At 40.7% G+C, this 13934-nt stretch overlaps 1 protein-coding gene across 3 annotated transcripts in view; it reads right to left on the bottom strand.

The window, feature by feature from the left end:
• Nucleotides 1-13934, bottom strand: part of Rasgef1b (RasGEF domain family member 1B) — a 568755-nt gene that overhangs the window by 345139 nt on the left and 209682 nt on the right. The gene's annotated exons all lie outside the window — the stretch shown is intronic.

Here is a 13934-nt window from a genome sequence, read left to right as displayed (position 1 = left end):
ATGAGCGCCCCCTGGTGTCTCGGGCTTGAGGGCGTCCCGGCGGTTCGAACCGGGGTCCTTTGGCTTCAGAGTCAAAGGCTCTAACCGCTAAGCCATTTCCCGCTTCATAAGAGACTTTTTCACAGCCAATTTTAATCTGGTAATCTATGACTCTGATTTGACCTTGGATATAATTATCTTCCCATTTGGAAATTTTACAAGCTTCAGAATAAAAAAATTCCTAGTCTATGGATAAACAGTGTGGAAGAGTCAGCTGTATCCACCTTATGCAACTATCTAAATGACTACTACCCTGGAAGCACACATTTCCATCAGTGGTTCCTATCATCAGGACAGCTCTTCTATCAATGGGAAGGCCTCTTTCACCTACTCACAGCAATGACTCCTCTACTTAACCAAAATGACTCTCCTCCAACATATGAGAATGCTAATTGATCAAGAAGGATTGACACTTATAAGAGGTAATGGATTTACATTTATTTGAAAGAGGGATATCTTATATTTATTCAACTTATCTAAGCAGATAATAAGTGGGGTTTTTCTTTTGTTTGGCTTCTTTTATTTTTTTTAACCAATTGATGTTTTAGGTAGGCATAGAAGACATAAAAAATGGACTCTTCCTCTCTTTTCTGTGTTAGCTTCTGCAGCTCTTTTCAGGAATAATGCTAGCCACAGTTACAAGTTATCAAGCATTATTTAATGTCTACTGTATGATCAGAGCTGTAACAAGCACTGGAGATATAGAAATATACATTTATTTTATTAATAAGCCTTTATGCTTCTTTAAATTAAGAAATGCTTTGCTTCTACTAAACTTGAATATATGCTGTTTTATTAATAATTAGAATGATTAATAAATAGAGGACCATGTAAGGACATTTTCCCAGTGACATTATAGTTTGTCATATTTTCCAAATGCTGATTTTGACCCAAGTCTATTGTGTTTTGACTGATTTGTTGCCCTTTCAGGGCAAAAGGATAAAATGAGATTCAAAACATCTAAGGCTCAAATTATTCTCAGCAAGCACAGGAGTAGAATAGTAATGACCCTCACAAAGACACTGCTTTAAGGATTTCATATGGATTCCCATGGTCAATCCTTATACTAATTCTATAAGTTGCTATCCTTATTTGTCTCAATTTAAAAACTAGACAAGTGAGGCACAGAGAGACAAAAACTATAGAATTTGTGGGTTGTGGAGCTAGCAATCACAAAATAGGGCCACAGAGCTTGTGATCTTTAACTTACCCCCCACCACCTTCCTGCCACTCAGGAGAATAAGCTGAAATAACACTATGATAAAAAAAAAAATGTTAAAGTAGGCCATGGGACTGAAAAGAGAATGCATGGAATGCATAACCAACTTTCTTACTACAGATATTGTAAGTTTAGTTGCGAGCATCCTCTTGCTGGAACAGTGAGAAGACAGAGGAGGAGAAGAGATTGGCAGGGGAGGGGCAATTGTAGCAGCTCCCTTCTATTCAGCAGTGATGCCACCTCCTTTCTATATTATATAACACAGTGGCTGTGTTAGTTAGACCATATGAGAAAAGGATAGGAAGTTTGACAATGTGCCCATGTAATCCTGTACCCAACAGAGAACAAGTCAGAAAAACCAGTGTCCTGCCAAATATGACCCTTTGTTGCTTCCCAAAACACTGTTTTAAAAATAAACAGCTTTTGAGTTTATTTGAAATGGTGTCCCTTGCTGTGATTGCTCCAAAACATGGCATTATGTCATTCCAGAGGGAACTGAGGAATTTTCTCCACTGCTGACAGAGCTGACTTCATCTTTATGCCCTTTCTCAGGGCATGGGAAGAAGCCACCATGACCTACCAGCCTAGAAATTCAGCAAAAGGTTGGGAGTCATGGGAATCTATCCAGTTAGTTTTGTGGAGCTCAGTGGATGCCAACTAAACATTACATCTCTAGAAGGGAAAGATAGGGCTAGAGAGAGAGCACAGTTGTAAAGTGCTTGCCTTGTAAGCATGATGACCTGAGTTTGATAACTGATATATATTGAAAAATGCCTAGCATGGTGGTATGCACCTAAAAACACAGCACTGGGAGACAGAGATAGGAGACCTGGGGCTTACTGGACAGCTAATCTAGCCAACCAGAGAGCCTGTCTCAAAGAAAATGGACAGGATTCCTGAGGATGACGCTCAAGGTTGTCTTCTGGTCTCCATAAACATGCACACACACACACACACACACACACACTTGCAACACACACACATGAGAGTATAATTTCAAAATACTAAAGCACCACCATGAATAAATATCTAGAGCTGGAAATGTGACTTAGCAGTTAAGGAGCTTGCCTCTGAAGCCTAAGGACCCATGTTCAACTCTCCAGGTCCCACATAAGCCAAATGCACAAGGTCACGCATGCACACAAGTTGTGCATTTGTCTGCAGTTTGACTGCAATGGTTGGAGGCCCTGGAAAGCCAATTCTTTCTCTTTCTCTCTCTCTCTCAAAAAAAACCACACACACACACACACACACACACACACACACACACACACATATATATATACATATATATATGTATGTATATATGTGTGTGTGTGTGTGTGTGTGTGTGTATATATATATATATATATATATATATATATATATATATATATATATATTTTTTAACCACAAACCTTACTATCTTGATCTGTGTTTACTATGGACCTAGTAATCAACACCATTGAAAAGCTAATCTTCAACACTCTACATCCCTCCCACCAAAAAAAAAACTACCTTGTCTATGTAATGAAGCATCACCAATGGGTGCTAGAGATAAAGGCTTCACAAAGTGATCTTAGAGAACACACACACCCATTACACTGAACCCATCTTTAGTGACAGTAAAAGGTCTGAAGTCAAAGCCTAGGAGTGGAGGAAACAGATAACACAGCCACATATAATTCAACAAAATCACCAATGTCAAGAAGTGGATTTCCTTTAGGTCACCACATATTCTAAACCCAATGCTTTTTCATATGACAGCTTTGTTTGTCAATAAACTATCTTAAAGAATAGGTTTTTTTTTAAAAAAATTCTATAGTATATTGTCATATGGTCACTTATATAGGTTAAGATATCCGAAGTATAGTGAGAGACATACAAAGAAGAAACAAAACCCTCATCACCCAAAAAGCAGAAGAAGCCATCAAAGTGGTACCTGAATTTAAAAAAAAAAAAAAAAAACCTTACAACCTGAAGATTGTACTGTTATCTTTTAAGCATCTCAGAACTCTCTCCCCATTTTCCCCTCTCCCCCTTCCCAAGAGGTCCTGCTCTAACTGGAATTCTGAAACTCCTCCAGTTATAGTAATTGAGATTTTGAAGATAGTTGTCTTTCCCCTCCCTGTGTGCTCAGACGAGGTCCAGGATCCTAGGACCCCTACTTTATATCATGGTAAATGAGGAGAAACTGACTTCCTTCTCCTCATCACCTGTTGGCTAAACCTTACTTCCCCAAGGGAGTTTTGTGGCTTCCTGTGCCCATCACTGACATGGCTGGGGCAGGTGTAAGGAAACTCCATAAACTGGAGCAGAATGACGCCAGAGAATGCCAGATTGGGCCTTAAGCAAGAAGGATTGGGGGGGGGGGGAGAAAGAGAAATGAAAGTAAAACGGGAAGTAAAGGTGTAAGGCACATGTAGCATAACCACCCCTCCCCAAACATACGCGGAGAGAGGACAGAGGAGACAGGAACCTTTGATCAGGATTGATAAAACGCCTGAGGAAGACCTTGTATATGCCCCTTTGGGGGCAGGGAAACTCCTCTATGAGGGAAGACCCTTGAGAGATGTACCTTGGGAGGTGTGCAGAGGTGGACTAGTGGTCCAGGCTGGTTGGACCACCCATGGGGTAGTGATGCTTTGAAGTCAACTATGGCCAGTTAGGAGGGGAAAATGGAAGGATGGGATTCTGAGATTCTTAGTTCTAAGTTTATGAATGGGTATAGAAATCAAAGTAGAATGAAGCAATCTTAATATAAATTTCTAGATATCATTGTTTTTCATTTCCAAGTAACTGACAAAAATAGACAAGTCCCTATAGTTTAACTCATACCTGGGATTCACCAGTCTCTCCTCTCACCCCATCTTGTCACCCACACCTAACCTAATCATTTCTAGCCCCGCTCTGATATGTGCCCCCAAAGCAGGCTTCACAGAGGAAAGCACGCCTGGGAAAAGAAGCAAGAATATCTTCCTTACACACTATGTTCAGGTCTATATGCACCAAGTTAAACAGGTCTGTGTCAAAGCCTCCCTCCACAAAAGGAGCTGTGTCAAAATGATTTGACCTAAGTATCTCTCATGGAGACATGTAAAATTATCAGACATAAGATATACACACCAATGAATAAAACATTGGTGGCACGAGACATCAGAGCATGCTTGAGGACCACGCTTCGGTGCTTATCAACCCTACCCATATCCCACCGGGATCCATTTCAGTTAAATCCCATAGGATGAAGTTCTCAGGGCACCCTGTGCCAGGGTGATGGAGACAGACACTCAGGAAACTCAAAATGCACCAAAGCAGAAATCCAGAAGCTGCTGAGATTTTAACACTGAAGTAGACTTAAAGCACACCCACCACAGTTCAGGGAAGTTTGACGAAGAGCAGGCAGAAAGAATGTAAAAGCCACAGGTGGGAGTGAAGAGCCAGAGAAGCATTGCTCCCACACAATAACTGACTGCTGCTCTCACAACTCATAACCTACAACCCCATGGTGAATACCAGTACTCCTGCTAAGGAGGGCCCTCAGTGGAGTGGGGGTAGGGAGGAGGGAAAGGATGGAACCAACACATGATGTATCCATACAGAGTTTCTACTTACTAAAAAAAAAAAAAAATAATAATAACACAAGGGGAAACATGTGAAGTATGAATCAGGCCTATCTTACAGTAGTTTGAGTTAAACTTAAGAAATGCCCTGGAGTAAGTCATTTCACACGTCAGTACATTTATTTTTCTTAACACATCAGCAATAAAAACGTGCCTTAAATCAGAGGCACACAATAAACAATACTTAATGAGTAAATGAGTTCATGTGCCTCCCCAAGATATTGCTAGGTGATCTGATTTAAGAGTAAACTGGTCCTTGGCTAAAAATAAAAACAAGGGTACTTACAACTCTACAGGGCAGTCTTTGAATCAGGACTTGGGGAATTTGCCATGTTTGGCTAAAATGAGCACTTTGTTCTCCCCAGTGATTGGGTTGACACCTTATTTTAGTGCAAAAATAACTTTCATAAATAAGTCCAGAATATAAATATCCTTTTCTTTAATTCCTATGTAAAGAGGGAAAATGCATAGCTTGTTAGAACAAAACAGTCTTAGAATGATCTCGCACTAATTGAATTGCATGTAGATATAGTGAATCCATTTATTGAGTAAACTTTTCTGAGTTCTTACTACTTGTGAGTTATTGTTTCACGATTCCTAACTAAATCAGTCATTGTTCCTCCTCTCTAAGAGATTTAATTTTAGTTTAGAGGGAAATGGGAACCACAAATAAGGATTTACAATCCAGGGAGAGAACAAGGTAGGAACATGCTAAGGCTCTGTAGGAGTTGGACTACCCAGAGTCATATCCTAGCTGTAACACTTTTTAAAAAAATATTTTTATTTATTTATTTGACATATATATGTGTGTGTGTGTGTGTGTATACACATATATGTATGCAGGTAGAGAGAGAGAATGGGTGCCCCAGGGCCTCCAGCCACTGCAAATGAACTCCAGATACATGCCCCCTTTGTTCATCTGGCTAACATGGGACCTGGGGAGTCAAACATGGGTCCTTTGGCTTTGCAGGCAAGCGCCTTAACAGCTAAGCCATCTCTCCAGCCCTTGTAACACTTTTAAAAATATTTTTATTTTTATTTACATGTTTTAGAGATGGAGAGAAAGAGATAGTGAGAGGGAGAAACAATGGGTGTTCAGGGCCTCCAGCCACTACAAATGAACTCGAGATGCATGTGCCACCTTGTACATCTGGCTTACCTGGGTCCTGGGGAATTGAACCTGGGGCCTTTGACTTTGCAGGCAAGACCCTTAACCATTAAGCAATCTCTCCACCCGAGCTCTAATATTTAACACTGGAATGTCCTCAAGTAAGTTCTTTAGTGCCTCCATGACTCAACATCTTCATGTATAAAATGATAATGATGGGCTGGAGGGATGGCTTAGCAGTTAAGGCATTTGCCTGCAAAGCCAAAGGACCCAGGTTCGATTCCCCAGGACCCACGTTACCAAGATGCACAAGGTGGCACATGCATCTGGAGTTTGTTTGCAGTGGCCAGAAGCCCTGGTGCATCCATTCTCTCTCTCCCTCTTTCTCTGTCAAATAACTAAATAAAAATAAAATATTTTTTAAATGATGACTTTACTGACTTCAAAGCATTGTTATAAAAACCAAATGAGGGCTGGAGAGATGGCTTGGTGGTTAAGTGCTTGCCTGTGAAGCTGAAGGACCCAGGTTCCATTCCCCAGGACCCACGTTAACCAGATGCACAAGGGGGCGCATGTGTCTGGAGTTCGTTTGCAGTGGCTGGAGGCCCTGGCGCACCCATTCTCTCTCTCTCTCACTCCCCCCCCCTTTCTCTGTCTGTCTGTCACTCTGAAATAAATAAGCAAAATAAAAATAAAACAAATGAAATAATCTACCAAAACTGGGAGTTTCCTCACAGGCTTGGACATAGTAAACGTTGGACAACTTGTAGGACTATGGACAGGTGTTGTGGTTTAAGCGTCTCTAATCCAAAATTCTATCCAGAAATTTTTTTGTAACTATTTTATTTATTTATTTATTAAAAGAGAGAGAGAGAGAGAGATAGTACATTCACACCAAGGCCTCCAGCTGCTGAAAACCAATTCCAGATGCACGCATCATGTGCAGCTGGCTTACCTTGGTCCTTTGGCTTTGCAGCCAAGTGCATTAACTGCTAAGCCACTTCTCCAGCCCCCAGAAACTTTTTAAGTACTGACATAATGCCTCAGGTGAAAATGTCACATCTGACATCATGTGAAAGGTTAAAGAGACAATACAGGTGCTCTAACAACCCTGTCTTAAGCTTCCTTGAGACCAAGTATATAAGACGTGTATGAAACATAAGTAAATTTTGTGTTTGGGGGTTCCATCCCCAAAATGTGCATATATTATAACACACAAATATTCCATTTTTTTTAAATTGATGATTCCAAGCATTTTGGGTGACATGTTACATGCCCAGAAAGTAAAAATCTCCAGTCTTCATTAGATAAATCAAGAAAAAGAAGTGACAGTGTGAGAGGTTCCTTCATAGTAGAGCAACTATCAGGAGAAGAAAGCATTCAGGAGAGGAAACTGTGCAAGCAAAGCTGTCAGAGTTCACATTTAGAAGAAGTATGCTCCAGGCCTCCAAATTCCAGTCATCTAATGGAAGCCAAAGAAAATGGGAGCAATTTCTCAGGAAGAGCTGGAGATAGAGACAATGGGAACAGGAATGATTTCCTTGTGGAGTTAGGGTGTATCTTGAATAATGCTGAAATCCCTTAGATGTTTTAAATAAGGAATATGGTATGGGATGTGTGTGTGTGTGTGTGTGTGTGTGTGTGTGTGTGTGTGTGTGTGTGTGTGTTTAAAATAATTCTGATATTATTTTGGAAAATGGAGCAGAGAAGGCAAAACAGCACTAGAAAAGAGCAAGGAGGAAGTTGCTACAATCTTTCCAAGGAAGGACAAGGAAGCTAGAGAAATAGATGGATAGATTCCAGGGATATTTTAATGTGGGGTTGTAATGGGGTTTAGGGAGCTGAGGGAAGTCCTTGACCTCCAAACCCTGAGTTCACATCTGTTTTCACCCAAAGAATTGCCATAAACTAAACTGAGAAGGATAATTATTAAATTGTTACATCATTTTTTTATTCAGAAGTCAGTAGGAGTGAGGGATACTCCACACACCACGGAGGGGGGAATGGATGCACCCATGTGACCCAAGAGCCCATGTGGGAAGTGAGTATGGGCCTGAAATGTGACAAGGGATTCAGAGAGGAAAGAGAAGAAAGTGCAGAACGCTCCTGCTATGTAGAGGGCAGGAGGAGGCAGAGTCCATGTGGGATCTGGTCTAAGACAAGGGAAAGCTTACCAGGACTGGAATCTGGAAGTTCAGGAGAGATGAACAGCTAACGCAAACAGAGGCCTGCCCACCTGCCTGGTAAGTGTCTACTTATAAACTTAATGCGGTGGGCTTCGCCTTTAAGCTCAAGTGAGCCAGACTGAGGGCGGATTGGTCTGGGCTAGCGGCTGGCTCAAGAAGAGACAAGCCATGAAGCCAAGTTTTGAGGCAGAGCTTAACCAACCACAATGCCAGGATCAGATTTAAATTCTAAGAAAGGGGAACTCCCTCCCAGGAGAGGCTCAGGTTGTTGATGGAAAAACAGATATAGAGAATTCCTTTACTCAAGAGAAAAGGAGAGGAGAGATCCTTCTCTGGTCTCTAGTAAAGTGGAGATTATAAGGGCAGATTTTAGGACACTTCATCTTTTTATTTTCAGGGCCCATTCACTCTAAACTACCTAACTACCTAACCTGACTTCCTCTCAGAATGTATAGGATTTTACTGCGAGTTGGGTAGAAGAGGCAAAGGGAATGAGGGACGATGCTGAAGTTGTTAGTTTAGCATGATAAAACCATCACTGAAAGGATGAAATAAGAGAACTTCAGAATGTAAGAAAGATTTATTTACATTTGGACATGGGCTCTGGGCCACTAAGGTGAAAAGACATCTGGTCAGTCAACAACAGGGACCTGGACTCAGAAGAAACTTGAATATTTGAGACATACATTGAAGAGTGGTTTTTACCTTGATCTCTGAATAGACAAGATTACTGATAGACTTTTGTTAATCATGTGAATAGTATAATTTAAGCAAAATATATCTATAGATATTATAAAAATAGTATATATTGATACTAATAATATATCAAAGTCCCTGTTAATTTCCCTGCCTATAAAATAGAAAAAATTACAATATGTATACAAGCATCTAATAATGTTCTTTTCATAATCATTCTACCTCATTTCACACTCTGTCAAAAAAATTTAAAAATAAAGTAAGGTAAATAAATAGATTATAGCTCTCTAATGGCATAGTGCCCTTCTCTTCTCTGTTAAGTTCTTACCCACATGAAGTCTATCTTTTCTTTTTTCCTTATTACAAGGCAGCATGTGTCGCTCCATTTATCTAAGCTTAACTGTGTACTTTGAAACCAAAGCTTTCAATTTTTCCAGTGGCCTCACTCACCAGATATTCCCCTGTAACCTTATAGATCCTCACCTCTTCCTGCCTATTGTCTTCTTTCTCGCAGCATTTTGATCCACGAAATGATCTACTTGAGGTTATGCTCCCTTAGCACTAACCCCTGTTCAACTGTTCATTTCTCTCTTTTCTTTTGAAAAAAAAAATTCTATAAAAACTATATCACCATTTCATTCCTTCACCCCTCTCAGTCCTAAACTCACTTCTATCTGCTTTATGTGCCCATCCTGCATATCTAATTAAAACTTGCAATAGCCATGGTATTAATAAAGCCAGTGGATACTATGGAGTCATGATTTGACTTACCTTTCACCAAGTTTTGAGAATAATGTATTCTCTTTCATTATGAATTTCTTTATTAAGTTTGCTTCTGAAATATCACTCTTTTCTGGTGATTTCCAATCTGTGTGACTTCACAATTTCCTTCAAAGTCCATAGTTTGCTTTCAGCTCTTACATGTTAGTTCTCCTATAGATTTTGTGCTGCTAACTGGATATACGTGCAGGGTGATCCCACCCATTCCCTTTCTTTCAGTCATCCCCCATGTGACTATTTCTCCCACATTCACATATCCTTCCCAGGATGTTTGCCTGAGTTATAGATCTTATGCCTAGCTGTCTGCTGCTCATGCTTACTAAGAGATCTTAGACACCATAAAATTGGCATATGTCAATCTGAACTCAGTGACATCTTCACTAAGCCTGGCCCTGTGATGGTGTAACTTGCTCTCCAGCATATGCCAAGGCATGTCACCCAGCAGATGCTCAGTGGTTGCTAAGTACTGAGATGCATGGAAATGCAATCAGAGAAGCTAACTGGGATACTGATTTGTGTGTTACATATAACTGGGAGAAGGGCTGGGGTGATGGCTTAGTGGTTAAGATACTTGCCTACAAAGCCTGAGGACCCAGGTGCAATTTCCCAGAACCCACGTAAGGCAAATGCACAAGGTGACACATGTATCTGAAGTTTGTTTGCAGTGACTAGAGACCGACCCTGCCATGCCTGTTCCCTCTCTCTCTCTCAAATAAGTAAAATATTTTTTTTAAGATACTGGGAGAAATGGTAAGCCAAATGACCGAACTGTATCTACAAATTTTCTTGATTTATTAAAATTTTTTAAATGCAAAGGAATATGTAAAATGTTCTACATTTATCCTGAGAGAATCATTTATGAAAATATAAAACAGGGCTAGAGAGATGGCTTAATGGTTAAGGCATTTGCCTGCAAAGCCAAAGGACCTCAGTTCAATTCCCCAGGACCCACATAACCCAGATGCACAAGGTGGAGCATACATCTGGAGTTTGTTTATAGCAGCTGAAGGCCCATTCTCTCTCTCTCTCTCTCCTTCCTGAAATATTGTTTATTTATATTTTGGTATTTCACTATGGCTTAAAAAACATAGTTATGAAATTTCTACATAGCATCACATGGATTTTCTTTGGCTGTTGTATTTTTTAATATATATATTTTTTCTCTCTTTCTCTGCCTTTTTCTCCCTCTCAAATAAAGCATAAAATAAAAGTTTTAAAAAGATTTAACAGAGTAAGTTTTAACAGCAGCTTATGTGAACATGTCTTAAGGACATGTACAAGGACTTCAAACTTCTCATGGCCAACAGAAGGATGTGGCTTATAAGCAGGAACTAATGGCATTTTACATTGTTGTATGGCCTTTCTCCTCTGGGCATATCATGAAGCCATCTTGAGACAAAATACCTTGGCCAAGTAACTGTGACAACTTTGGAGCAGAAAAATACTGTTCACATAGTAACTACAGTAATGGCAATGAGAAACTCCCTAGTAGATGGAGGAAGGGGCCTGGGTCACAACACCCTCACCTGAGGTTCAGAAATTATTCTTGCCTGCCCCCCACCCAGCTGCAAGTCATCTTGGGGAAAAGACAGACTATGTAAGAAGTAGAAGTTTAACTAGACGGGAAGTCCATGAAGCAGCTTCAGTAAGATTGTCATCCAGGATGGGGTGGGACTCTGGGGTGACATATCTGTCCTTGACTCTCCCACACTCTAAGTAACCCCTCACCTGGGCTCTGTAAATATCCCCAATAAACTCATTGGTTCACCAAAACTGGTTTGGGTATAATCATCCTTTGGTTTGTCTGTGCCCTCTGTGGGGGAGAAGAGCATGTCTGCATCTCCCCAAAGACGACGTTTCCCGTGACATACACTATTAGTAGGGTGTTAGCACTACACTCAAGAAAGCCTAAAGTTTGCCCCGATCATAGCGCAGGTCTTGTTCTGTGCTTGGCATATACCAAGTTTATTAAATTAAGCTTGCTGGAGGAAGAATGATAAATCCCATGATGCTTTATGTTGGAAGTGCCCCATCTAGAGAACATTGACCAAAAAAAAAAAAAAAAAAAAAGACCATTCAAAACAAAGTTGGACTTGCAGAAATTTGGGCTCAAGCCACTCAAAGAAGATAGAGGAACTCAAGAATTTATTACTACAGTGGTGGGCTGGGCTGAAGGGAAGCTTTTGCTTCAAAAATTCCTGCAGAAGCCCAAGTTTGGGTTGCTTTACGTTTTACAGAGAGTTTACAGAACTACTTGATTAGGGGCACATACGGAAACTTCAGCGACGAGTAAGCTTGGGAAGTGGGGAGGGAGCCCCGGAGCCACGCCGTCTTTAGTAAGCACTGGCACAACAGCGGGCAGACACAGTCAGGATGCGCCCCCGTAGCTTCCTCCCCATCAGCCCCACAGCTGGTCCGAGCAATTCTGGTGCTGAAAGGAGCAGCGGCAGGGGCGACAGCTTTCACACCCCACTCAGCTCACAGCATTGCAGAAAACAGGAGGGAACAGAGTCAGGTCTCTAGCTCAAAAATGTACACTTTGGGCTGGAGAGATGGCTTAGCGGTTAAACGCTTGCCTGTGAAGCCTAAGGACCCCGGTTCGAGGCTTGGTTCCCCAGGTCCCACGTTAGCCAGATGCACAAGGGGGCGCACGCGTCTGGAGTTCGTTTGCAGAGGCTGGAAGCCCTGGCGCGCCCATTCTTTCTCCCTCTATCTGTCTTTCTCTCTGTGTCTGTCACTCTCAAATAAATAAATAAAAATTGAACAAAAAATATTTTTTAAAAAATGTACACTTAACTTTTCAAGCTTTCATCAGAACCTGGTATAAAGGCGGTGATAAAAGCAGCTAATACATTAGTCTGTGTTGGGCATTGTTATAAGCACTTTATGCATATTATTAATTCATATAACATATCTGGTAAGTATAATTATCAATCACATTTTACAGATGACAAAAGTGAAAGACCCATAGGTTTGTAACCAACTCAAAGGAGCATAAGTAATAAGTAACAGCCAGACTTCCACACCAGATCTCCACAGAGCCAGTTGTCTATGCCCCAGGCTTCTAGGAATCAGTCATATCAACATCCTATCAGAAATGATAAGGGAAATTATTACCCGAGGATGGGGTGGGGAGGAAATTCAGAAGAAAACATATTAACTCACTCATACTTAAATAAGGTAGAAATCTAAAGGAGGAAGATAGAGGCTCAATCAAGCAAAGAACTTTCTTATTCTTCAGATTGTCTCACTAGGGAACAGTGAGGCTCATGGAATTCACTGTCAGTATAATATCCAGGCAGAGGCCAGAGGTATATCTAAAAATAATATCAAAGCTAGTCCCACTCTGGGACAAAGGTGAGCCTAGAGATCTCCTAAAGTGTCTTTGTTCACTGAGCCCTCTGATTCTAAAAAAAAAAACAAAACCACAGTTCTCATCTCTAACAGCTCGCAACTCCATATAGAGAGCAAGGTGATCACAGTAGAACTCAAAAAGATAGATCATTAAAAATCTACCAAAATTGCCAGGTGTGGTGGCGCACGCCTTTAATCCCAGCACTCGGGACGCAGAGGTAGAAGGATCACCACGAGTTCAAGGTCACCCTGAGGCTACATAGTGAATTCCAGGTCAGCCTGAGCTAGAGTGAGACCCTATCTCAAAATACCAAATAATAATAATAATAATAATAATAATAATAAATTAAATTAAATTAAATTTTTAAAAATCTACCAAAATAATAAAATTGAGACTATTCAGAACAAGAGTTCTCATGCTGCTTCAGAGATAAATACCTCACTTCCTACTTTCATGTCAAGCAACATGAGAGACAGAAGCCACACAGCAGACAGTGCATGGAAGAAAATCCTAAGAAATGCCAAGTAACTAATGCATTAGGCACAGGTCAACTCTCCATGCACCTGCCTTTCCATATCAATCGATAGTGTCAAAGAATTTATTTGAGTTGTTTGGACTATGAAATCACTCCCCCTCAACCCCAGAAGGAGAAGATCTAGTTAAATCTGAGATTAAAGAGGAGGATCAAAGTGACCCCTGGCCCGTGAAGTGGGGAATTAGATGTGCCACTGCAGCAGGCTGTGTGCAGACGTGATCTATTACAGAGACATCTCCCGTCAGATGCTGGTGAGACTAATCCTCTGTAAAGCATGACAGCTTTTCAAACATGACTGTGGTGAATCCAAACCAGATTTCTATGCTGTATAACCCAGCTTCTAAAACACAAAGTCACTTTACCATTGTATCGAGCTTCTGTTTATTAGCTTTACATTTGCAAGCAATGACTTAGAAT

This window comes from Jaculus jaculus, chromosome 2 (genome assembly GCF_020740685.1).
Source record: "Jaculus jaculus isolate mJacJac1 chromosome 2, mJacJac1.mat.Y.cur, whole genome shotgun sequence".
Classification (NCBI taxonomy): domain Eukaryota; kingdom Metazoa; phylum Chordata; class Mammalia; order Rodentia; family Dipodidae; genus Jaculus; species Jaculus jaculus.
The sequence above is the reverse complement of the archived record's forward strand: the minus strand, read 5'-3'. Positions and strand labels throughout refer to the sequence as shown.